This window comes from Canis lupus, chromosome 12, assembly GCF_048164855.1.
Source record: "Canis lupus baileyi chromosome 12, mCanLup2.hap1, whole genome shotgun sequence".
NCBI classification, from domain to species: Eukaryota; Metazoa; Chordata; class Mammalia; order Carnivora; family Canidae; genus Canis; species Canis lupus.
In genome coordinates, this window is record NC_132849.1 from 59566985 (window position 1) to 59590557 (window position 23573).

Genomic DNA, 23573 nt, shown 5'->3' on the forward strand with positions numbered 1-23573 from the left:
TTCACTTCCATGAATTCCCAGTATCTTTGGATGCTGAAAATGCCTAGTCTTTGAACGACTTAAACACAGAAATGAAAGCCACCCTTCTTTATTCACCGAGGAATCCCCTCAGAATGATATGGTAAATAATCAGTATTTTAAAATCAGTCTCAGAGGACATGATTTTCTTGAGCACCAACCCGATTCTCTCAGTACCACCTAACATGCTATAAATATTGACATATTTTTTTTTTAATATTTCAGGCGATTTTATTCTGTCCACCACACTGCTGCCTTTTAACTGAAAGAGTAAAGGCCACTTCTGTACACAAAAGTGCATTTCCACATCGTGGCTTTGTCCATGATGGCAGAGCTCAGGCACCCATGCTGGACCTGACTCTCCTTGCTCCTGTAGTCACTGCCTGGAGCTGGACATGGAAGGAATGTTCTTCAGATCCCCGGTGGAGACGCGTAGAAGGACAGCCAGATTTATTTGGAGTCTAAACATGGATCAAATTAGATATAGGCCAAGTATTCCACAAAATGTCCGTGAAAGATAAAGGCATGTCTTAGGGCCTGTCCCAGCCAATAAATTCACTTGGATGAAAGGCCCTATGTAATAAAAATGTCGCATTGAAGAAATTAAATGATCTTGTCATTTGTAACAAGGATTAACAGAATTTTAAAACAGAATGAGCTAAAATGAAGCTCAGTGAGTCACGATGGCCTTTCACATTTGCAATATTCCTAAGATAATTATTAATTAACACACCAGAAATGATTTTAATGTAACATTATGGTACAGATTTAAACACCCAAATGGAAAATCTTCTTATTAAGGTTTCTCATCTTTTCTTAAAATTAAAATGCTAAACTAATTAAAACCAAAGGTACTTTAAAAACAGTTTGCTTCCAAACAGATTTTTAATATATGCCAAGGCAAGTATGAGCCTAGAACTATTTTTTTTGGGGGGGGGGGGCTAGAATCAGAAATTTATTAAGAATGAAATTTCTAGGAATGACTGGGTGGCTCAGTGGTTGAACATCTGCCTTTGGCTCAGGGTGTGATCCTGGGGTCCTGTGGGGAGCCTGCTTCTCCCTCTGCCTGAGTCTCTGCCTCTCTCTGTGTCTGTCATGAATAAATAAATAAAATCTTTAAAAAAATGGAAATTTCTAATGCTTGTCCTCATAGCCTACCCTCTATCTCCATGAACCTGTATGGCAATAAAGCCACGTAAAGCACAGTTTAGCTCCTGGTGTATATTTCTCTAGAGTATTAGTCAAAACTTTCTAAAAAGTAAATCCCACTTCATCATGACTTTGCTTATGATACTCCCTTGCTCTTCTATTGTCCGCAGTATAAATGTGGGTTTCCTTGCTGTGACCTAGAAAGCCCGACATGATCTGGCATCTACTTTTTTTTTTTTGAACATGCCAAGCTTGTTCTAGTCACCCACATTTTTGTATTTTCAATTTCTTCTAGAATGTTCTTACTCCGAATCATCACATAGCCCCTTCCTTCCCACTATTCTGGTTCTAACACCAGAATGATTAGAGTCTAACCTGTCACTCTGTGATATTTTCTTTAGGACATTTATCACTGTCTAAAGTATCTTGATGTTTGTTTCTTTATTATCTGTCTCTTTCAAGTAGAACATAAGCTCCACGAGGACCAGCTCCTTCTCTGCTTTGTTCGGATCTGGATCCTTGGAACCTAGAATGAAGGTGCTTGCACCATCCATAACCGATAACACATGACCACTGAGCCGCTGGTGGGGAAAATAACAAATTTTTAATGAAGTTGCCCATGTCTCATCTTGAGACCTTGAAAAAATTTAGATAAAAGTGTGTGGGCAGGAAGCGGGAAACATACACGTTAATATGCCTGGCTACTCTCTGAATCAAAGAGAGAGGAATCAAGAATGATCATGTTAAAATGAGAAGGCTGAGAGCATCGAGGAGTCTGAGGGATCCATGTGGAGAAACAGAGGCTGATGTTTTGTGATGTGTTTCCCATCTGAGTTTTTCTTCTTCTAAAGGCCCAATTTACTTTCCTTCTAGTTTCAGAAGTGTTTGAGAAACATGTGTCAAATGTTTATTTGGGAACCACAAAGCTGTCTCTTCCCATTCCTCTTGGCTAATGTTGACTCACATAAACCCCCCAGTTGTCAACTAATGGCTTATTTACGATATGACAAGACTGTTCTGTTTTGCCCTGGGTACTCTCTCTCCTTACGTCCAGCAATCACCCGAGTCTTCTGTTATCTCTGCTCCAGTTCACTTTCTGACCCAGCAGCCCCTGCAACAATCTGTGGATGGGTCATAGAGTTCTCTAGAAGCTGGCTGGTGTTCTGGAGTGCTGTTCTTCTATCTTAAAAGCTTTGATCATATGATTTTTTTTTTTTTAATTTTGAGGATTGTGTGAGTGCCTTTTTCCTTCTCCATCTAAACTACCCTCTCACAATATCCTAATGTCATGCCTTTGCTGCTATTTATCAGGAAGGTCTATGCCAGCTAACAGCAGATCTGGTCACCCACATGTTAAAAATGGGCCTGGCATGCTGAAAAGCTCACTATGCAGGACTTGCTAACACTAATAGTGACTATAAATAAGAGAGCTGAAGGAGAAAGATAATTTTATCATAGTCCCTATTACCTTCTCATTGGTTTGAAAGATTGATAATGATTATTATAGTTTTCCTTTAGTGTAGCTTTCATGTAATTTAGAAAAAATAAATTTAAAGCAAAGACAAGCAATGTATCTACATGTGTATATATTATACTTGTAATGCATATGCTGAATAGGCAATTCAACAAGCAGGCATTGGAAGTCTCCACCTGCTAGGACACAAGAATGGGTGAGCAGTGATTCTAGCCCCAGGCAAGGCTTAACCTCTGGTCAAGAATGCACATTTATCAGGAAGCAGCTCTGCCACTTGATTATATTTCTGAAATTTAAAAATATAGTTTCTGGGGCGCCTGGGTGGCTCAGTCAGTGGGGCATCTGCCTTCAGCTCAGGTCCTGATCCCGGGGTCCCAGGGTCAGGCCCCACATTGGGCTGTCCGCTCAGCGGGGAGTCTGCTTCTCCCTTTGCACCTCACCCACTTGTGCTCTCTCTGTTCTATTTCTATCTCTGTCTTATGATCTGTGTCTCAAATAAATAAAATCTTAAAACAAATTGAAAAAATAGTTTCTGATTTCAAAACATCGAGTGAACACCCTCTGTTCACACTTTATGAAATCGTCAAGAAGGAAAACCACCAAAGCAATAGTTGATTAAAATAGCACAGACTCATTGGGGCAGGGGGCCACCAAGCCACCAGCGAGTAAAGAAAAGTTCTGTTTTAGGAAATTAGCATGAGGCAGGGGAAAGAGCATAGATTTTGGAATTATGAATGACCATGCTGAAATCCCTGTCTGACCTCTGCTAGCTGTTTAACCTCAGGTAAGCTGAGTTTACCTACTCTTTTTTTTAAAATTAAATTTTAAGATTATTTATTCCAGTGAGAGAGAGAGAGAGAAAGAGAAAACATACAAGTAGGCCGAGCGATAGGCAGATGGAGAGGGAGAAGCAGCCTCCCCGCTGAGCAGAGAGTCCAACGTGGGGCTCGATCCCAGGACCCTGGGATCATGACCTGAGCTGCAAGCAGACGCCCCACTGACTGAGCGTCAAGGCCCAAGAGACAGCACAATGTGGGGCCTGTATGACAGCCAGAGCACAGAAGTGGTTGTCATGAGCTGCCTCGGGGTACTGGTGTGTGCGCACATCTAAAATTGTAACCTCCAAAGCAGAGTGTGTGCATATGGGTCCAGTCTCCCTCCTATGCTGCCCAAGTGCTGTTCACCGGCAACCTGGTGAGCACCTGACCTCTCAGAAGTGTGGTTTAATGTTCAAACTTCTATTCTCAATTCCTAGTGACTCAATGTCTAGACACTTTTTAAAAAATATTTAAATTCAATTTGCCAACATATAGCATAATCTGCACAGTTTTAATATTGTATGTGATACATATCGATAACCCTCATAAACAAAACTCCTTTGGAATCCCAATGTTTAAGAGCGTGAAGACATCTGGAGACCAAAATGTTTGAGACCTGTTGATCTGTTTGATGGGGCTAATGCGTACCTGGATATGTGGCATGGGATGCTTTCCTCTCGTTCACTTACTGAATTACCTATTTGACTATATTTTGGGGACACAGCAACAGAGAATCCAGTGTTCCCACCTTCAGGAAGCTGAACGCCAGTTGATGTGGAGGCTGGGCTTGCCCTCTGCTCTGTGTCTGTTAGGATTCATTGCTAGCCTTGCTGCTCCCCTTTGCAAGCTGGTTTTTGGCTCTCAGAGCTGTGGACAAACGCTCTGTCTTGCACGGCAGTTGAGGTGGCCACATGGATGACCCACATGACAGTAACTGCTGTTTCTCCTTTTCTTCTGTGGGGCAGCCTGAGCGTTCTGGGGCTACTTTGTGGTGGCCGTAGGTTAGCAGTCCCTTGCACCCAGCGCTCCAGGGCGTGCAGCCCTGTGTTGTTGACCACCGATCACACTCCCGACAGATAACCATCTCCAGCGTCCCTTCACTTGCCACTAAAATTGTAGACAGATCTCTGAACACGGTTTGGGTTCTGTGGTCTCAGGTTGGTAACTGTTTTTCTACACCTTGCTCCTCTTTGAAACAGTGTTCCTGTGCTTGGTCCTCAAAAGAGTGGCCTCCTTAGACTGAATTTTCTGCTCCTTTTACCACTTGGGGTTGGAGAGGCCATGCGTGCTGTCAAACTTCTCTTTTAACTCTTGGCTTGTTTGCGGCTTCTTTCATCCTTCTGTTGAGTGCATGACCCAGTTATCTTGCCTTTAAATGGGTAGCAAAGGCGGATCGGAACAAAATAATTTTCAACCACTTTAGGAGGAAATTCAGGACCCAGTGATACTTCCCATTGGTTTGGCTCTTGGGAAATTTCATCTTCTGTTTCTTTACACTGGATTTTCCGAAAAACTTCCAGGGCTTTAATATGTGCCTGACTATTTGATGAGTGACATCATTTTACCCAAAATAGTCACATGGAAAGACTGAGTACAGAAACAGGCATGTTCTTTGGACTAGTTTTTACCTTTCTTGCTATTACCCTGTTTTTTCTCAGGGAGGAAGGAGTCTTAGCTGATAAATATGTTACTATATTATAGTATCATACACCCCCTCCCATTTCCAATAAAATAATGATAATAATAATTAGCACTAAGGGATTTTGCAGTCTGCACTTATGCCTTAGAAACATTTAATTTGATTTTATCTGAAACTACTACCAAAAATAGGGCAAACCGTATCATGCATCTTCTACGCTAGTCTTGGCTTAAGTCACTTTCCCGATGTTAATTCATTCCATTCTCATCCCAGTGCTGCGAGTAGAGTTTGTTCTCTCTCATTTTACAGTTGGGGAAACCGAGGCAGGAGAGGTTGAATGACTTGCCCAGGCCACACGGCTAATGTGCTGGTAGAGCAAGATTCCATTGTGGCCGTGATTATGACCATATAGTGCTTTGAAGGATCCCAGGATCACCCAGTGAGAGGGTCACAGAACACTTAGTGGATCACAGCTCGCCGAGTGGATCCCGGCCCACCCACTCGATCACTGAACTCCTAGTGGGTCGTGGAGCACCTGCACAGCACCTCACAGGCAGAGTCTGGAAACAGAGCGTTAAACGTTCCCTGGGCATCCACAGTCTGTAAGCAGGATAACTTACTTATTTTTCAGGGTCCTTCCTTCAGCCTCACCTGTGTGAGGCTCCCCCCTTCCTCATTTCTGAGCCTAAAGTTGCTGGAACAGTGAGGGGTCCATGGTGGAGACAAGAGGAGGGGAGATCTCCAGGGAAAGAATGCTGGGCCGCCAGCTTCACTGCATGGTGTCCTCGGAGTAGAGAGAAGGTAGGCTCTGGGCCACTGATTCCGCAAGAACACCGGCCCCGGACAGCTCAGCCCGGACCTCAGCTGCCCGACCCCAAGCAGGCTGCCGGAGATTTGCTCCGAGCCCCAGACGCGGGGCCCGTCCAGCCAGGCTTGGTTTTAGGGGTAGAAGATGGGATTTTCCCATTCTTCGTCACACTGACCGTGCCACCACTGGCACATCACGTGGCTCTTTTTATTCTGTAAAATGTTATATATTTTGAAGGTCGCAACCAATGCCTTTGCTGCGCAAACCAGGGAGTCACGGCCGCGGAGCAGACTTGCTCAGACTCGGTGGACGGCCCTAGTGAGGCAGGACGGTCGCATGGCCGAGGTCGGCTTTCCCAGTGAGGCCCCCCCGCCAAACCCCTCTGTCTGTGCAGATGTTCCCGTGGCCTGGAGCTCCCCAGTTTGCAGCTCGCTCTGCTCCTGATGCATCATTTATGGGCTACCTGCTTCCAGGGCACGTGATGGCCCGTGTGTCCCTAGCCAAGAGCCTCAGCTGTCTGGGGCATTTATGACGACGCAGCCACCGCCAGGCTGGCTCTGCACCGGCGCCCGGGGTGCAGCCTGCACGGCCTTGCTCGCCCCTCTGTGGACCTGGCCACAGGCACGTGCCCTTCTTTTGGGTCCGGGACCCCAGCGGGGTAGGGATGGCAACTCCTGGGCGTTTTCCCGGTGCCAGGAGGGGAAGGCGGCGCGCTGCGCTCAACGCTGCCGATGCCTGTCGGGTCTGACGCTGGCCCTGATGGTTCCCTGGCTGCGGACCACTGCACCCCAGGAGTACACCCAACGAGCCTCACGTTACCGACGAGGAAGCCAAGGTCGAGAGAGGCCGAGGGACTTAGACGTGCTCCCGAGCTGGCATTGGCAGTGGCCGCTGGCCGCAGAGGGTGTCAGTCTGCGTCCCTGCTGGGGCAGTGGGGGGCGGAGGAGTGAAGGCAGCGGCCAGTCCTCTCGACCCTCCCTCGGCCCACAGCCAGTCCGCGAACCCCCTGAGCAGCGAGGACCCCCTGGCAGGGCTTGCAGAATCACTGCCAAGCCGGGGCGTGCACCGAACTTCGTTTACCGACTGGCGGCTCTGGGCACTTGTGTCAGTGGCGTGTGTCCCCGTGTCTGACTCGGGGACCCCGGGACTCAGCGCCCAGGGCCCCAGGGCCCGCGAGAGAGTATGCAGAGTCCTCGGCCCAGCCTACGGGAGGTGGGGGACCTGCCTGCGTCCCCTTATTGTGGCGACTCCCTCGTGGGGTCCCCAGGGCCCCTGGCTGGTGCTCAGGAACACTCCTGGGTGAGCAAGTTTAATGAAAAGTGGAACTAGGACGCCTGGGTCGCTTAGTGGTTTGGTACCTGCCTTCAGCCCAGGGCGTGATCCTGGGCTCCTGGGATCCAGTCCCATGTCGGGCTCCCTGAGTGGAGCCTGCTTCTCCCTCTGCCTGTGTCTCTGCCTCTCTCTCTCTGTGTCTCTCTCTCTGTGTGTCTCTCATGAATAAAAAAAATATATATATAAAAAAGTGAAACTGGCTGCCGCTGGCTTCTCTCCCAGCCGCAGCCCCGGGCCAAGCGGTCCAGGGCGTGCAGGTAACCCTCCCCACTACATGTCCCACCTGCCTCCGCACCTGGGGGCAGCCCAAGCATCCATCTTCAGGGGCAGAGGGGCAGCCGGAGCGGTGCTGTGGGATCAGGTGGGAACGCGCAGGCCGGTCCCTGAAAGAGAGAACGGTTCTGGTTCATCTTCAACAAACGGGGGTTTCATTCCCTTTGGCCTGGTGGTGGGGGGTGGGGGGTGGGTGACCTCCAGTAGCCTTCAGCCTTGAGTGGGGACCACGAGTGCTCTCTCCAAGGGGCCCGGTGCACAATTTCGGGGGCCTGGGGGACCCCTGGGTCCAGCTGGCTTGAGCAATTTTGCATTCAAGAGAAGAGAGGGGTCCTCAGGGCAGGCCGGGCTGAACGACAGCAGTGAATGTACCCAAGGCTGTCCGTCGTGGCATTTTAAACACTTGTGTCATTTAATGAAACTACAGTCTTTACCGTTAAAAAGTGGCCACAAGAATGCTAGTGCTTTCTATCAACTCTTTTTATCCTTTTGACCGACCTACACGTGGAAAACAGTTCTGGACCCCTCAAGCATAAAGCACCTGAAAGGTCATCCCAAGGTCCCTTTGGTGGGAGGGGGTGACTCCCGTGAGGGGAGGAAGGAGCTCGCCAGCCCACTTCCCTGTAGGGTCACAAGTGCACCTCTGCCCTGAGTGTCTCCACGGGCTTCCAGAAACCTGCCCGGGCTCCCTGCTGAGATGCCATGGGACACACGTCACTGTCCCCGCCACCGTCTGAGGCCCCCCCCCCCGGCCACACGGCCAGGCCAGCGCGAGGACCCCGGAGTGCCCGGAGCCCCCTCAGAGCTGAGTCCACGTCCTGCCTGTGGTGTTTTTACGCTCAGGAGCCTGTTGGCCTTTCAGCAACAGGAAGCAGCCCCGTCGCAGAGCCCCCGACCTCCGCCCCGCTCTGGGCTCTGGGCACGGATGGAGCTGCAGCCCCGGGGCCGGGGGCTCAGGGGGCGCCAGGTGGAGCCGGGCTGTGACCTTGGCAGGGTCATCGGCTGGGCAGAGCTGTCCCCTCAGCCTGCCTTCTTGGAGCGGGCCTCCCTGTGGCCAGCTGTGGCCCCGTGACCTTGGCCGGCAGGGGTGTGGGAGGCGGGGGGCAGGGGTGCAGTGGGCAGGGCGGTGGGAACGGCTGGCCTCTGTTAACACACCTGTGTTTTCCTCCCAGCTGTTTGCTTCACAACGGGGCTGCTGCGCTCTTAGCAATTGGGCAGCGTTTCACACCACCCACCAATACCCACTGCTATGTCACATTCGCTGGCACGCACCATCGGGGTTGATCTGCTTTATTTTATTTATTTTTATTTAAAAAGGGACACCAGAATCCTTTATGGCTGGGAGTAAGCCAACCTGGCCCAGTGTAGAGTGCAGAAATATTCCATCTCCCTTCTGTGCCCAGAATTATTTTTGTTTTCTTCGATACACAACCTAGATACGGCTCAGCAAGGAAATCGGTTGATTTTTGAAACCAAAACTCCTTTCCTGTTTATCGGTTTTGAAAAAAAAAAATTCCGCCGTTGTCGATCACGATGCCAGTTTATCTCTGTGGGTGGTGCTTGATTCATCTCCGCTCTTGGGCTCCCAACATTGCACTGAAGGAAGGAGCCATTGCGTCTTCCAGCCAAGACGAGTGAACTGATGTCGTTATTAGGATCGATCCTTAATCCCCCACACAGGAGGGGCCTGAGGATGGAAGGCACAGGGGCTCCGGCCCCAGCCCACCGCGGCACTCAGGAGAGAAGTGACCGCAGGCAGGTGCCTTGCTCCCCAACCCAAGCCTCCTGGGCTTCCTCGTGCACCGAGCAGCATGCCGGGGGGTAGGGGTGGGGGCAGCTCTTCCTGACCAGGTGGCTTACTGCCGTCGGGTGCATCTTGTTCCACTACAGTTTAAGCTCCGTGAGGCCAGAGGCTCCTCCCGCCCCTTCTGTCCGTGGCTGTGTCTCCAGGGTGTGGTGCCCGACACCGAGCACACACTCCACAAATATTTGTTGAATAAATGAATGAATGAGTGAAGAAATGGACACCAGGAGAGGTTTGGGAACACAGGCTTCTCGAAGTGCATTCTTTTCATTAGTAAGGTGACTTGAATCCCTTAGGACAGATAGGGGAGAAACGAAATACCCAAGGTGGAGGAGAATCTGGTGCCCGCCCACCGTCTCCTGCTTCAACGTTTCTCTTACCCCATGGATAAATGAAGCCCCTGCAGACGTCGGAAGGTGTTAGAAGGGGGATGAGTAAAAGGAGAACATGACCCTGAAAATCTGCAGGTGCCCAGGTAATGGGGGCCCACGTATTAAGGATCTTAATATTTAAGATTATGCATTTGACCTACAAACTGTTGAGTGAAACGCCTCCTTACCTCGACCTGGAGGACCAGCCTCAAACTTGGAATTCACATCCCTTGGGGCTTTAGTGCAGCTGCTTTAGCAGGTGGCTTCCAGCCGCTGCTGCCCTGAGTCGTCCTCCCTGCATGCATAACCCCTCTCGAGGTGCATCCTGGACCTCACTCCACTGGCGGGGGCCTCCTGCCCAGCGTGGATGCTCTAGGTCCTGCATCCAGCTCCACTGTCACATCTCCGATGGGGGGCGTGGTCCCCCTGGATTCAGGGCTGGACATGCCACAGTGGGTTTTCTAGAGGAGGAAGGAAGAGCAGGGAAAGGGCAGGCAACACAGGCCCTGGACAGTGGCTGGGGGATGTCTAGGCCAGGAATTCTGGGGTCCTGGGTGCCCAGGGCACGATGTGGGGGGATCATGTGCTTTGAGGGGCACGTCCCTGGCCCCGTAGACTCCCACCCCCTTGGAGAGAGGTGTGGCAGGGGACATTAGAACGGGGGCCTCTGAGGTGCAGGATCAAGGCAGAGACTCCCCTGGTCAGGGAATGCCCCTCTTCTTGTGGCTGTGACAAATGCTCACCTCGGGAGGGCAAGGGGCGCATAGAAGGGCTGGCCTCTGCTTCCCTCAGATGGGAAGTTTAGGGCAAGATTTTAGGTGAGCTCCCTGAAAGCTATTCCCTCGGGCCGCCAGGGCCCAGCTGGCTCTCCTGCACACTAAGAACAGCCCTGCAAGGCACCTTCTCGGATGTCTCCCACTCTGACTTTCACGGCAGCCCTCGTCAGACCAGCCTGAGCCCTCATCCCCTTTCACAGAGGAGGAGACCGAGGCTCCAGAGGCTGGCAAGGCTGGTTAGGACTGGTCTTGCACAGAAGAGGTTCAAGGCCTCAGCCAGAAGTGTGCGGCTAAGTGAAGGCAGGGACAGGTGTAGGCCGAGACCTCTCCTTCTCTGCACGGATGCTCAGAAGAGAGGCCTCCCCCAAGCAGGGTCAGGATGGGTCCAGTTCAGCCTGTGGTGTTCGCCTGGGCTCTGGGTTTTCCTTGATCTTGAGAACGTGAGTGCTCCGCACTGCTCCGACGGTCTGGTGCCCTTGCTTTGGGGGCAAAGGTGGCTCTGGGCAACTTAGCACCCCCTCCAGACTTGAAAATTAGCCCAAGACTGAGGCACAGCACAGCACTCCCCTCCCTGCCTGCTGTTGACTTCTCAGAGGGACCCCAGGACCCTGAATCGGACACAGTTTCCCCTGCCTTCTGAGTTCTCTAGGCCTCTCTTGTCTCCTGGGCCCCAGGGCTCCTACTCAGAAAGAGCCCCGGAGGCTTCCGCCCTCTCTGAGCCCCTCATCCCCAGTAGGGCAAGGGCAGAGGCTGCATCAGATGTGGAGGCTCAGACCACTGGCCCTCCTAACCCAGGCCTCGAGGCTGCCCGGAGAGGCCAGGTGACCCCCGGGAAGTGTAGGTGCTCATTACTGGTGGGGTGACTGTGAGCAGGTGCAGGAGACAGGAGGGGCCTGACAATAGCTCCCCAACTTTGCTCCCTTGGGTGGGCCAGTCCTCGGCAAGGCTCTTCTGTGGCTGTTTCCAGAGGTCCCATGTAGCAGAGGGACCCTGGTGTCTCTCGCTGGTCAGTGGAGCGATGCAGCTTGGTCACCTACCACCTGTGCTTGCTGTCTATCCTTCCCTCTCTTGTTTTCCCTCCCCTTACTGATTCTGCCCTGGACCTTATCATCGGGAGAATCTAAGCCTCACCCTGCTTTCTCCTTCCTAGAGAATGTGAACTAGGTCAAGCCTCAAGGTAGCTGTCTACTGCCTGGGTTTTCTCAGTCTGCAGATTTATCTCTCTTCGGACTGTTGCTTCTGGGCTTCCATTCTGGCTCTCGTGTCCCTTTGTAAAATTCCTTCTACTCTAGCCTCCCTGGAGAAAATAACAGAACAAAACAAAAATGAATCACAGAGGGGTAGATTCTCAGATGGAGATCCTGACTCGCCAGCTTCACTAGAGGGGTCACTGTATCACAGTACTTAGGGAAGTGGCCTCGATAGTCACACCGTCTGTGCCTGCACCACAGCACTTACTGTGCGACCTTGGGAAGGGTACTCAACCTCTCTGGATCTTAGCATCACCTTCTACAAGATGAGGATAATGACAACATTTGCACTATAAGATTGTTGAACAGATTAAGTGAGATAAGGTCAGAGCCAGGGCCACAGTAAGGACTCAATAAGTACTAGTTAACATTATGAGCTACGGTCTTTGTTGAGTCTACCTTTGTTGACTTGATAGCTCTAAAAAATATTTGATAACAGTGGCCGTTTGTTGAGTGTTTTTCACCCACCCAGAACTCTGCCCAAACCTTTTCACTTGACTGTTCGGCATTTTGTAGCAAGGAACCTCAGGGCCCAGATCAACCAGATGCCCAACGTGTTGAGTTGGAAGCTGTGCTCTGGTCAGTCTGATGCTACAGCGTGTGTTATCTCCTCTATGTGGCATCGAAGAACATTTCCATTCTTCCCTGGACACCTGCCCCTTCTTTTCTTCACAAAGCTTCCAGGCTGGCCTTTGGAAAGGACAAGGAGGAAGGGACAGATGTGAAGCCATGGAAGATGGGCTCCACCAGGAGGTGAAGGTACGGGGGCTGGAAGCAGCTAAGAAGCAAGCTTATGGCAGGTGTTACCATGTACAGCAGGCCCTTCCTAATGAGCAAAACAACAAGAGAAAACTGACAAATATATTTTGGCTTCGTTTGAAGGCGTGAAGAGAGCAGCCCAGCTCCGAGAGACATTTCCACAAGACCCGGGGTGGGGGCTGCTCTCGCGACGCAGGAAGCACTGTGGTAACTGCCTAGGATGGAGGGCAGTGGAGGCCCCGCACGGTGGACGGGCTGATCGGGTTGTCTGTGGTTCCTCTCTTGTGGACAGACACGTCTGCCTCTCAGAGCCCATGTCCTCTGTGGTTGGATAGTCACTTGCAAGTGTGAGTGGCCGTGAGAAAGGCAGGCTGGACAGAGTCCAACTGACTTCTGCTGACAGGTGAGACCGATGTGTGGGGTCAAGCCCCACCATTCACCTGTGCCGGCAGAAACACTGTCCTGTCGTTAAGCAACAGAAGCACAACAGTTATTCTTTTTTCTTTTTGAGTTGATATGAAAAGTGGCTTCTTCCACTACCTTGAATATGTGATTGTGTTGAGTGAGATGCAAGGACAGCCATGAGGTTGTGGCCGTCATTGTTGGCTCCTTTGGGAGAGTATTGGTTGGGTCCTTCCACTGCTCGGAGGTCGCTCTTTCATCTTCAGAGCACTTTGCAGTCACCAACTACATGCCCACCCCTAATCGTCTTCAGGCTGAGCTTGGCTGTGGTCTTCCAGTGTAGCGTGGCACCCATCCCACCTCCTCCTCAGCCTTAGGAACCTGCTTGCACTGGCAGGTATTCTAACATCTAGAGCATGACTTATTTATTTACTTTTTTTTTAGCCAGGGTTGCATGACTTACTCTCCCTTTCAGTAGCTGTCTGAGATTTGGCTTCTTTTTACTTAGTTTACCTTGATTACCAAAAGATACCTTCTAGGCCTGTAGGTGGGACTCTAAGGACCAAGAGATGAGATGACAAAACCCTGGGTGACTTTCAGGTGTCACAAAGGGCCTTCTGGTTTGTTTTGTAGAGGAAACATGGAAGCTCTTCATCAGCATAGATTTATAATTAAAGCTGAGTAAAGTGCAAGTAACACTCCCAGTTGTGATTTACCAACTTCCCTTTGGTATTTGTGGATTTTAGAAATAAGATAAGTTGAGTTCCTCTCCAGAAATCTCCTCCTTGTGATTGCTGATCTTCTGTTATTAAGAAACGTGGCTTGTGTCCTTTTTTCATTAAAAAAAAAAAAAAAGTGTGCTTTGGAACAAAGGAGAAATGTTTAGAAGACTGATCTGGATTTGGATTTTGGTTCAGATGTTCAGTGACTTGGGACCCTTGGAAAGCAAATTTCCGAGCTTCCCTTTCCTCATCTGTAACAAGAGGATAGTAAAGAGTATCCCAGAGGGTGGTAAAGATCAGAAGTAATGTGTGCGGTAAAGAGCAGAGGGCGGAGTTGGAATGGGAGCCCCTTCACTGAGGCAGACTGGCTGGCAGGCCAGCAGAGTGCAAGCAGTCATCAGATAGTGAAAGTACCGAGGCTGCTCCATCGACGCCGCTGCTTCTGTATTTATACTGTGGAATGATGAGTGAAGGAACAAATCCTGGCGGCATCTGTCAGTGAAGAATCAAATTACCGATGGGAGAAAGAAGATAAAAGCCTCGCAGGGCTCTGCACTGACTGCTGGGTCTTGGTTCAAAGAGAAGGAGCACCTGATAACTTCTAAGGAGACCGTGTCTCTGTAGCAAGGACAGCATGCCTCAGTGGATTTGATCATTTAGGGACTCTGGAAGTGCTTTCTTGATGGGTAAATACACCTCTACTTCCTGCATTTTCCAACCCAGATGTAAGATACTTGCTTGTTTGTTAAGTAGATTATTTTCTTTCTGAAACATCTCCTCAAGGAAGGACAGCAGGCTCTGAGTAGAAAGGTATGGATGTCGTTCTTGGCTCTTCTCAATGCATCCCTTCAGGTGCCAGATTTACACTCCCTCACATGTGGATGAGGGTTTGGAATGGGTGGTGCCTGGGGACTTCCTGCTTCAGGAGCCTGGGACCCATAGGGAAGTGGCCACCTGGGTCATGTTCTTCTCATGCTGGAGCACAGGAGCTCAAGAGGACAGAACGACCGTGCATGCACGCTTAAGAACTGTTGTTCCTATTGTGCTTGCTCACATCCCATTGTCAGAACAAGCACCTGGCCAATCCCATAGTCATGGGGTAGGAAAGTGTGCTCTCTTCCAAGGGGGTGAGGGAGTCACTATTTGCTGAGCCATAATTCAATTTATCACTGCCAATCTGAAGGCCAAGAATGTAATTAAACAACTTCTCAAGCTCTCTGTCAGCTTTGCGTTTCTTCAGTTCTTACACAAAGCATTCCAGGGAGTTTAGCTCTTCTTCAGTGGAAACTGTCTAGTCACGCCCCGATCAGAATTCAAGGCCAAGCAGGGACCATTATTTGAGCTGTAGTTGTTTGGTATTCACACATCCCTAATAATCTTGGAAAGTATAATGTTTTCTAACAGCTGTAAAGACAAGAGATTCTAACATGGTCAACTGTACATAATATCCATGAAATTACATTGAATAATGTAATGATGTGTTATGCTGTCATTAACACGTTATGAATACCTAATTTGAAAGGTTAATGAAATTGACAAACGTGATTGCTACGGGTATCATCAATACCACTTAAGGACAAACCTCTTGTTTTCATTTATGGAATCAACTCGAATGGGAAGATTCCACCACTACAACTGCATTCTTCTGGTCATAAATTAAGAGTCTGCACGATATATTTTGTTTTACTTGGCGTGCAGGTTTCTAAAGTATCTCATACTGCAGGTCTATGTATAAATGCTATTTGATAAAACAGGATCATGATTATTTGAAATGACCATTTTGTGGTTTCTCTGAAAAGGGTTGCACTTGCTAAGGATGAATATTTCTTTGGTTGGATAGATCAAAAGCAGTGTCAGGACCAAGGACAACTGCCATGGGAAAGTCATCCTCCACAGCAAGCTGTGTTACTGCAGAAGGACCTTCCCGTCTGGCCTAAAGGATGTATAGCTCATCTTAAAACTGGGAAGGATGATATAAGAAGACTCTTTTGTTTCTCTCCAGATCCCTGGGCAAGCTTTTAGTCTGACTGATTGGTTTTAAAGCCATTGAATCTATATCAATAGGCTAATCAATGCCTATAAAAAACAAATAGAAGGGGCTCCCTTTATTTTCATTTGTAATGTAACTGCCCTACAAGAACAGTTATCATCTATGTTAATATTTTCATATAAAGAAAAATTTTGTTCTTGAGTGTCCATGTTGCCTCTACATCAATAATACCAATACTGATACTAATACTAATAGTACAACATTGATAAGAGTAATGACAACAGGGATGCCTTTACATTATACAAATCACCTTAAATACATAATTGGCTTGAGCCCTTTTAAAAATCTAGTGAAATTATTGAGGAAACATCGTAACTTCATTTTGTGAATGATGAAATGAGGTCTGACTTGCCCGGAGTGTAATGGTCAATGACTTGCCCGGAGTGTAACAGTCAAGACATGGCAGGCTGTGACTTGCTAATTCTGCGCTTTTTTCCACTACGCCCCACAACGTTTCCATCTGCAGGCTTCCAGAAGCCATGGCTTTCTGTTAGCCATTTGTGGTTACATATTATTTTTGTTTAAGATGATTTTTTTTCTGATTACCAAAGTAACAAGTGGCCATTGTAGAAAATTTGAAAATATAGAGGATCATAAGGAAAAAATAGTAACCGCCCTACTTCTGGACTCCAGCCCTGTAGAAATAACACATATTAACTCTTCTGTGTGTGTGTGTGTGTGTGTGTGTAACTCCATCCTTCTTTGTCCCACGTTCTTTCAGATGGTTGGACATGACCAGTGAGGATTTTGGAGAATACCAAGTCACAAAACTGACCCAACCCTGAGCCTCATGGAACCACATTCTGGAACCACAGAATCTGGAGGTGGAAGAGACAAAATGTAGGAATTGCTTTTGCAACATACCAGGAAAATAGTCCTTCCAAATTCTGTTCAACAGCCTCAGGTAGCATCAGCCTGATTGCTCGCCTGTCACTGTCCCTGGATGGTGTCTCAGGCTGGCCTGAGGCTGCTTTCTGGGTGGGGAGGGCTTCATGGAGAGTTCTGAGAAGACAGAATGTTCTCTCCTCATTCCTCAGACTCTCAAGTCAACTTCACAAATCAATTTCAAGTCACCGAACCTCTCTGCACCTTAGTGCCTTCAACTATCACGTGGTGGCACAAGCATGGGCTCAACACCTGGAACGGTGCCCCCCCAGAGCTCATCCTCCAGAGGTGAGAATCACTGTGATTGGTATTATTATCCTGATCTCTCTTTTAGCCTCCACCTAGCTCCTTGGCTGTAGGCACAGACTGAGTCCAGTAGTGCTCACTGGTCCCCAGACATACCATGCACCTGCAAGTCTCCCCCCGGGTTTGGGCACCTTTCTCCCCAGGGGAGGCTCTGGAATACCCTCCTTCCTAGCCTGGAACCCACACTGCACCCCCTCCCACCCTCTTGGAGAACTCTGACTCACCTGAAGGAACTCAGCTCCAACCCGTTGGCCCAGGGCACCCGGCCTCAGCGTGGGAGCCCAATGACTGTGGTGTGTGTCCAGCTTTTTTTTTTTTTTGGAATATTTATGTAAACATCTGTGAGCCTCAGCATTCTTACTCTTAAACCAAAGGAAATGTTGTTGTGAACATGAAATAAGGTGACCTCCTGCAGCTGTGTGTCGGGTAACAAGTGTGCTTGGAATGCCAGCCATATACCCCTTCAAACCCGTCTTTCCTGGTGGTCCTCACTGCAGCTTGGGAGGCACGGATGGCTACAGGTGAGAACGCTGAGCTTTGGGGGACAAGTGACCAGCTCAAGGCCACCCGGTTCCTCAGGGACTGGGGTCGGAGTTGAATCTGGACTTCAGACCTCAGACCTTACATGTCAGCTACTGTAAATCTGCAGAACTATCGCGACTGATTTAGTGATTTCCAAACTTTTTTGAATTGAATTATTAAATCAAATAGAGCAGTGGAATACTATGATATTCTTATCTTGTATTTCACTAATTTATTTGGATTTTGTGCTGGGTTTTGGATGTCATACTGTCTGGAAAGTTGGCAAAACTTCTATTTCCAAGGGAAAAAAAATAGATGGATAGAGGAGTTGCTTTCTCAGCGTGGAGCACCACAGGGAGTCTCTCTCAGGCTGCTTAGTCTTTGGAGGTTGAGACCCCAAATGCTGCAACACATGCATTCAAAACCCAAAAGGTGAAGTAGATGATTCTTCTTCTTCTTCTTCTTCTTCTTCTTCTTCTTCTTCTTCTTCTTTTTTAAAAGATTTTATTTATTTATTCATGAGAGATACAGGCAGAGGCAGAGACACCGGCAGAGGGAGAAGCAGGCTCCATGCAGGGAGCCCGAGGTGGGACTCGATCCCGGGACTCCAGGATCACGCCCTCAGCTGAAGGCCGACGCTTAACAGCTGAGCCACCCAGGTGTCTCGAAGTAGCTTCTTCTGGCATGTTCGTGATGTCTCCTGTTACCAGAATCCATGCCTGGGAGTGACAACAGTACACACACACGTGCGCACGCCCTCTACTCTGCATAGAACATTATTTTTTCAGCCTTGCTTGTTAGTTGATGTAAGCCAGCCAGTAACCCCATGGGGTGTGTGTGCGCGTGTGTGTGCACATGTGCCCGCCTACTGCCCCCAGCCCACCCTGGCTCTTCCTGGCAGCCCCGAGGGGCCGTCTCCCTAACCCAGATTTGGTGTTGTAGCTTGCCTTTCCGCTTCCGAAAGCACATCAGGTATGAGTCTATCTCGAAGGCTGAGGATCGGACTTGAAAAGGAGCCAGCTCTCATAGTGTCATTCCTGACAGATTTCTTAATTAATCTGCTCAGATTGTCAATAATGTAATTCACTGTTGATTTAGAAACTAGTTATATGAGCACTGCTAGTGCCATTGTGGGAAAACATCTGAATAATTCAGCTAATAGATGGGAAACTCACCCAGATTGCTGGGGCACAGGGAGGGAACAGCTAATTCGAATGAGATGAGCTCAAGCAGGGTGATTCCAGCAAATTCCAGGGAGCGGGGAGAGGTTGTCATATTACTGGGGGCAGCAGCTGCCTGGTTTAATTATTGTCATTTTGGTTTTTGGAAAAAAGAACATGGGTCTGACACTCTTGCAGGCAGAGGCCATTAACACTCTTGAAAAATACTGTAGTATTTCAGGGTAAAGTGTGTGATCTAGTTGATTACTGACTCTAAGCTACTTTCAGCATGTTAGTGGGTCTTATTCTTGCTATTTTATTATTTTTATATGATTCTTATTTGAAATATGTGAGCGTAGTAACATATATCATCAAAGAAATATAAAAACGACTTTTGTTTTTCCCTGGGAGGTTCATAGTTATTCGGGTATTTCCCAGAATTGATCAGATGTATCCTGGGATTATGGTGATCACCCTTTTTACACCAAAACTTGGAGCTGCATTGACAATGAAGTTTAAAGACTGCTGACTCTAATCATGTGAAGAGTCTTACATAAACATAAAAACCCAATCACTTTTAGTTATACACTTAACATTTCGTTTTTATCGAAAATAATAAAATTATATGAAGTCGAGCTGTTATACTAAATTTTTTGCTATAGTGGTTAGAGTTTTAACAACCCTTAAGTGCAGATGAGTTAGTGCTTAAATGTAAATGTTAATCAGAATCATGGTGCTTTTGATAGGAAATGGTAATTCAGTTCCATTCATTGGCAGCATCTCACACTTTTCTTCTGTTCCCTGTCTCTCCCTTTCTCCCCCCAGCATCGTCACACGCACGAGAGCTCATGGGCACAGACATGGGTGCACACACACCACTCTGCACACTCACCACTCTGCTCACACACACACACACACACACACACTCTATCACCTCTCTCCCACGTTTCTATCATGAGGTCTTCAGAAAAAGGCAAAGAGCAAACACTATTCAACGCTGATCCTTTGACCTTGACGCACTTCTGGCAGGTGAGGGTCAGTTCTGCAAGGGCTCTGCTGCCTTGGATTTTAATAAAGGCAGGACTGACTTCACATCCTAAACGGCCCTGGGAGGCTTTGGGGGGTGGGCGGGCGTAGGGAACAGAAATGCAGCACGCAGCTCCTGAATGCATCTCTGCCTGTGTGGAGGGAACGTGTGTAAAGCGTGGCGTGGGTTACAACCAGCCTGGCTGCATCTAACGCCCGGTTAACAGCGGCTCGAATGAGGTAAAGCGTCTCCCTCTCACTGAGGAAGTGTGGTGCGTACAGCCGAGGCCCGGGATGGCCGTTCTCGGGTCACCAGGGACCCAGGCCCCTCTGTCCTGCTGTTCTACCACTCCAGTCCGCGCATGATTGGCTTCCACCTCATGGTCATTTCATGGTCAAGATACTTGTGGGCGTTCGCCATATCACATCCATATTTCAGGGAGAAGGAAAGGGGAAGAGGACAAAGGGCACCACTCCCCTCCCTTCTGCTTTTATTGAGCAGCCGTCCCGGGAGCCCTCCTTCCTTCGCCTCTGCACATTTCGTCTTGCACATCCCTGGCCGGAGCCCAGAGGGCCACACCTAGCTGCAGGGAGGCCGGCCCACGTCCTCTCTTCAGCTGGGCTCAAATAACTCTGTTGTTCTGTTCCTGGAAAAGAGGGGACCAGATAGCTGATGGAGCCTGAAGGCCCATTCCTGCAAATAGTAGATGCTTTACAACAAGCCGTTATTATAGCTCTAATGAAACCGCAAATAAATGCTTCCTATTTTTATCGAGTGCCTGCGTATTTTGAATTGAGAAGATGATCTGAAAAGAGTATTGTTCCATCATAGCCCAAGACCACAGCACTGATCAGGGCTCTCTGTCACTCGCCCTGTGTCCCTAACACATCCCCAGCTCCAGGCGGGGAGACCAAGGGCTGATAAGTGCTGTCAGCGTGGGGAGAGTGGGCGACAGGTCCTCGAGTTTCCTAATAATGCTGGGCTATTTGGAGAAATAATTTGTTGTTATTTATGTGTGTGGTGCTAGCATTCTCTGATCATGTATTCCCTGGAAATCTAATTTGTAAATAATTACTTGACAGAATGGAACTGGCTGGAAAATTTTGAATAGGCGGAGACGGAGGCGGGCCCCCGAGAGGGAATTTTACCTGAAAGGCCAAGCAACTGAATGGTCTGATTGCAATTTCTCATCTCTCAGCAGTTAGTAGCTAATAAGGTCCCCAGTTAAAAAAACAAATTCTCGGGCTCCAGACGCAGTGGACACACATAGCTGGTCGTTAGCAGAGGTGCTGGGAGCAGCTGGCCCGCTGGCAGCGCTGATGGGACGCCTGTCCCCAGAGCGTGGAGCCCACGACACACGGGGCTGCTCTTCCTGCAAGAGCAGGAGGCGCGCGTTGGGGGGAAGGAAGGCTATGGGCTGAAGACTTGAGTCGCTGCCAGATTCTCACGTCGCAGCTCCAGTTCCCCGCGTGGCTGCGTTTGGAGATGGGGTGTCTGGGGAAGTAACTAAGCTTAAATGAGATCATGAGGGTAGGACCCTAATCCAATAAGAGTAGTGTCCTCATAAAGGACTCAATGCCAGGGCCTCTCGTGTGCGCAAGCCCCTAGGAAGGGCACGTGGGGATGGTGAGAAGCCAGCTGTCTGCAGGCCGGGGAGAGAGCTCTCCTCGGGATCAACCCCACCAGACCCTGGCCTTGCACTTCCAGCCTCTGACCTGCAAGAAAATAAGTGCCTGTGGCTGTGGTTTCAGCTGGCCTGTCTGTGGTGCTTCACTACCACAACTAGGTGGGGAAATGGGACTGGACGGATCCGATCCCCACCAGTGGCCTCCAGAGTCTTTCTGGGGCTGCACTGATGCTTGTTTCCACCACCGAGAGTGTGCGTGTCGTGGGCCTCCTGCCGGGCTCGCTCTCTGCAGTGAATACCCAGCTTTTCCCTCCCCTATCCGTTCTTTCCTCGGGTCATTCATTTCGGCAGAGTCCCTGAGCATCTACTGACCCCCGATGTGTTACCCTTACGTCGACAGCAGCAGGAAGAAGCAGCAGCTCGGGTCCTGGTGGCGGCCTGTCAAGGGCCAGTATTAGTTCCCTCCTAGGAGCCCTTGCTGTGGGCCGGTTCTGCTGCAAGCACTCGGTAGGGCTGAAGCGTAGGAGGTTTGCACTAAGCCTGCGAGGTCGGGGCTACTATTACCCGATTTTGCAGGAGAGGAAGAGACTCTGAGGGTGAACTGGCTTCTCTAAGGACCCCTAACTGGTAAGTGGCAGAGCCAGGAGTCACAGCCAGGCAGTCTGCACCTGGCCCCACACTCAGCTCTATTTTTACAACCCAATTGGAAAGTGTGTCCATGGCTCAAGTCCAGGCTCTGTGGCAGCACAACGGGGACCTTCTCAGGGGTGGTGAGCGAGGGAAAGTCTCCCCAGAAAGTCATGTCCAAGTGGGGATCTGGAGGATAGAGCACTGGGTGTGAAGAAGAAGGGAAGGTGCTGTAGGGAGCAGGGGAACAGGGCAGCCGCGGGTTGTGCTGGGAGGATAGGATGCTGGAGGAGGGGGTGGCAGGGACACAGGGGTGGGGGCAAGGGGTCTGCATCATGCAGGGAGGGGATGGAATACCCACCAAAGAGTCTCCATCAGGGGAAAGACATGGTCTCAGTGCATTTTAGAAAGATTACCAAGGCCACACTGTGGGAGTGGTGGGAAAGTGGGAGGAAGAGCAACTCCTCTTGAGGCAGGGAGCCCGGTCAGAAGGATGGCCTAATACCAGGGACGTGGGGGAGGCTTGCAAGGCTGTACAGGTAACTGAAGGGATAACCCTGTGGTGAGCTGGACAGCTGACTGGTTTTCTGGAATTCTGGGAGCTGGTTATTAAATATAACCACTATTAAAAATAAAGTTGTGGGCACCTGGGGGGCTCAGTGGTTGTACATCTGCCTTTGGCTCAGGTTGTGATCCCGGGGTCCTGGGATCGAGTCCCACATTGGGCTCCCGGTGCATGGAGCCTACTTCTCCCTCTGCCTGCGTCTCTGCTTCTCTCTCTGTGTGTCTCATGAATGAATAAATAAAAAAAATCTAAACTTTTTTAACAATTTATAATTAAATAAATACTCAAACTTATCACTTCCTAAATCTTTCGCCGTCAGCTATTCACTGTTATCTATCTGCTTGAAGGTATCTACATCCATCACATCTGTCCGGTGGACACGACGGTATGCTGTTGTGGCGGGGGTGGGGGTGGGGGTCACAGCCGGTAGGTAGCCTGAGACTTGCTATTGGTCCCCGGGAGTATTTACACCAAGGAAATCGGCAAACGTTGCAGGTGGAGTTTTTTCTTTTCAACACACGGTGGATGAGTCACCATCTTCTAGAGATAAAGAACAGGAAGGAAACCCACTCATCCTTCCAGGCTCCATGTGGGAGCCTTCTCCAACCTTCTCCTCTGGAGCTTCCTGACAACCAGGACTCCTTCCTCATAGCGTCGATCTCTCACAACCCACTGATGTCTGCCTTCCCTTTCACGATGCAAGCATCTAGATTCTTCTGTAGGCAGAGCTCAGCCCAGAGTAGAGCTCATGCTGTGCCTGTGAGTGAGTGAGTAAAAGTGGCTTCACTTTTTTACATTTATCTCTCTTGGGCCTTTGGCGTGAGCCCTCCGTCACTAACGGGCAAAACGTTAAGCTCACGATAGGCCCCAAACTGCTTTCCATCTGGGAAGCAGCCCGATGCTCAAGTGACATTTCACGTAAATGTGTGTCCCACTTGATGTTGAAACATCTACTGAGGAACTATGTGGAAAAAGACCACTTTGGGAAGAAAGTGCTTCGAAGGCGACGTGATGGCCCACTGAGCTGAGGAAAATGTGCCTGGGGAGGGAGGACCCACACATCAAAGGCATTCTGAAGGACGATTTGAAAGGAGAGCCACATGTCCAGATCACCTTGGGGAAAGCTGTCTTTGTAACTGATCTGAATCAAGGGCAAGAGGGCACAAGGACATCAGATTTGTTTGAAGAGAATAGCATCCTGTTAGTCTT

At 49.3% G+C, this 23573-nt stretch overlaps 1 long non-coding RNA gene across 32 annotated transcripts in view; it reads left to right on the forward strand.

Moving 5' to 3' along the window:
- Nucleotides 1-23573, forward strand: part of LOC140601793 (uncharacterized) — a 277650-nt gene that overhangs the window by 208370 nt on the left and 45707 nt on the right. For 28 of the 32 annotated variants that reach the window (XR_012004874.1, XR_012004870.1, XR_012004878.1 and 25 more), the window contains one exon: nucleotides 16367-17357. This is a non-coding gene — a long non-coding RNA (uncharacterized lncRNA). The remainder of the gene's footprint in view (nucleotides 1-16366; nucleotides 17358-23573) is intronic. The other 4 variants (XR_012004869.1, XR_012004876.1, XR_012004875.1 and 1 more) reach the window with 4 other exon arrangements.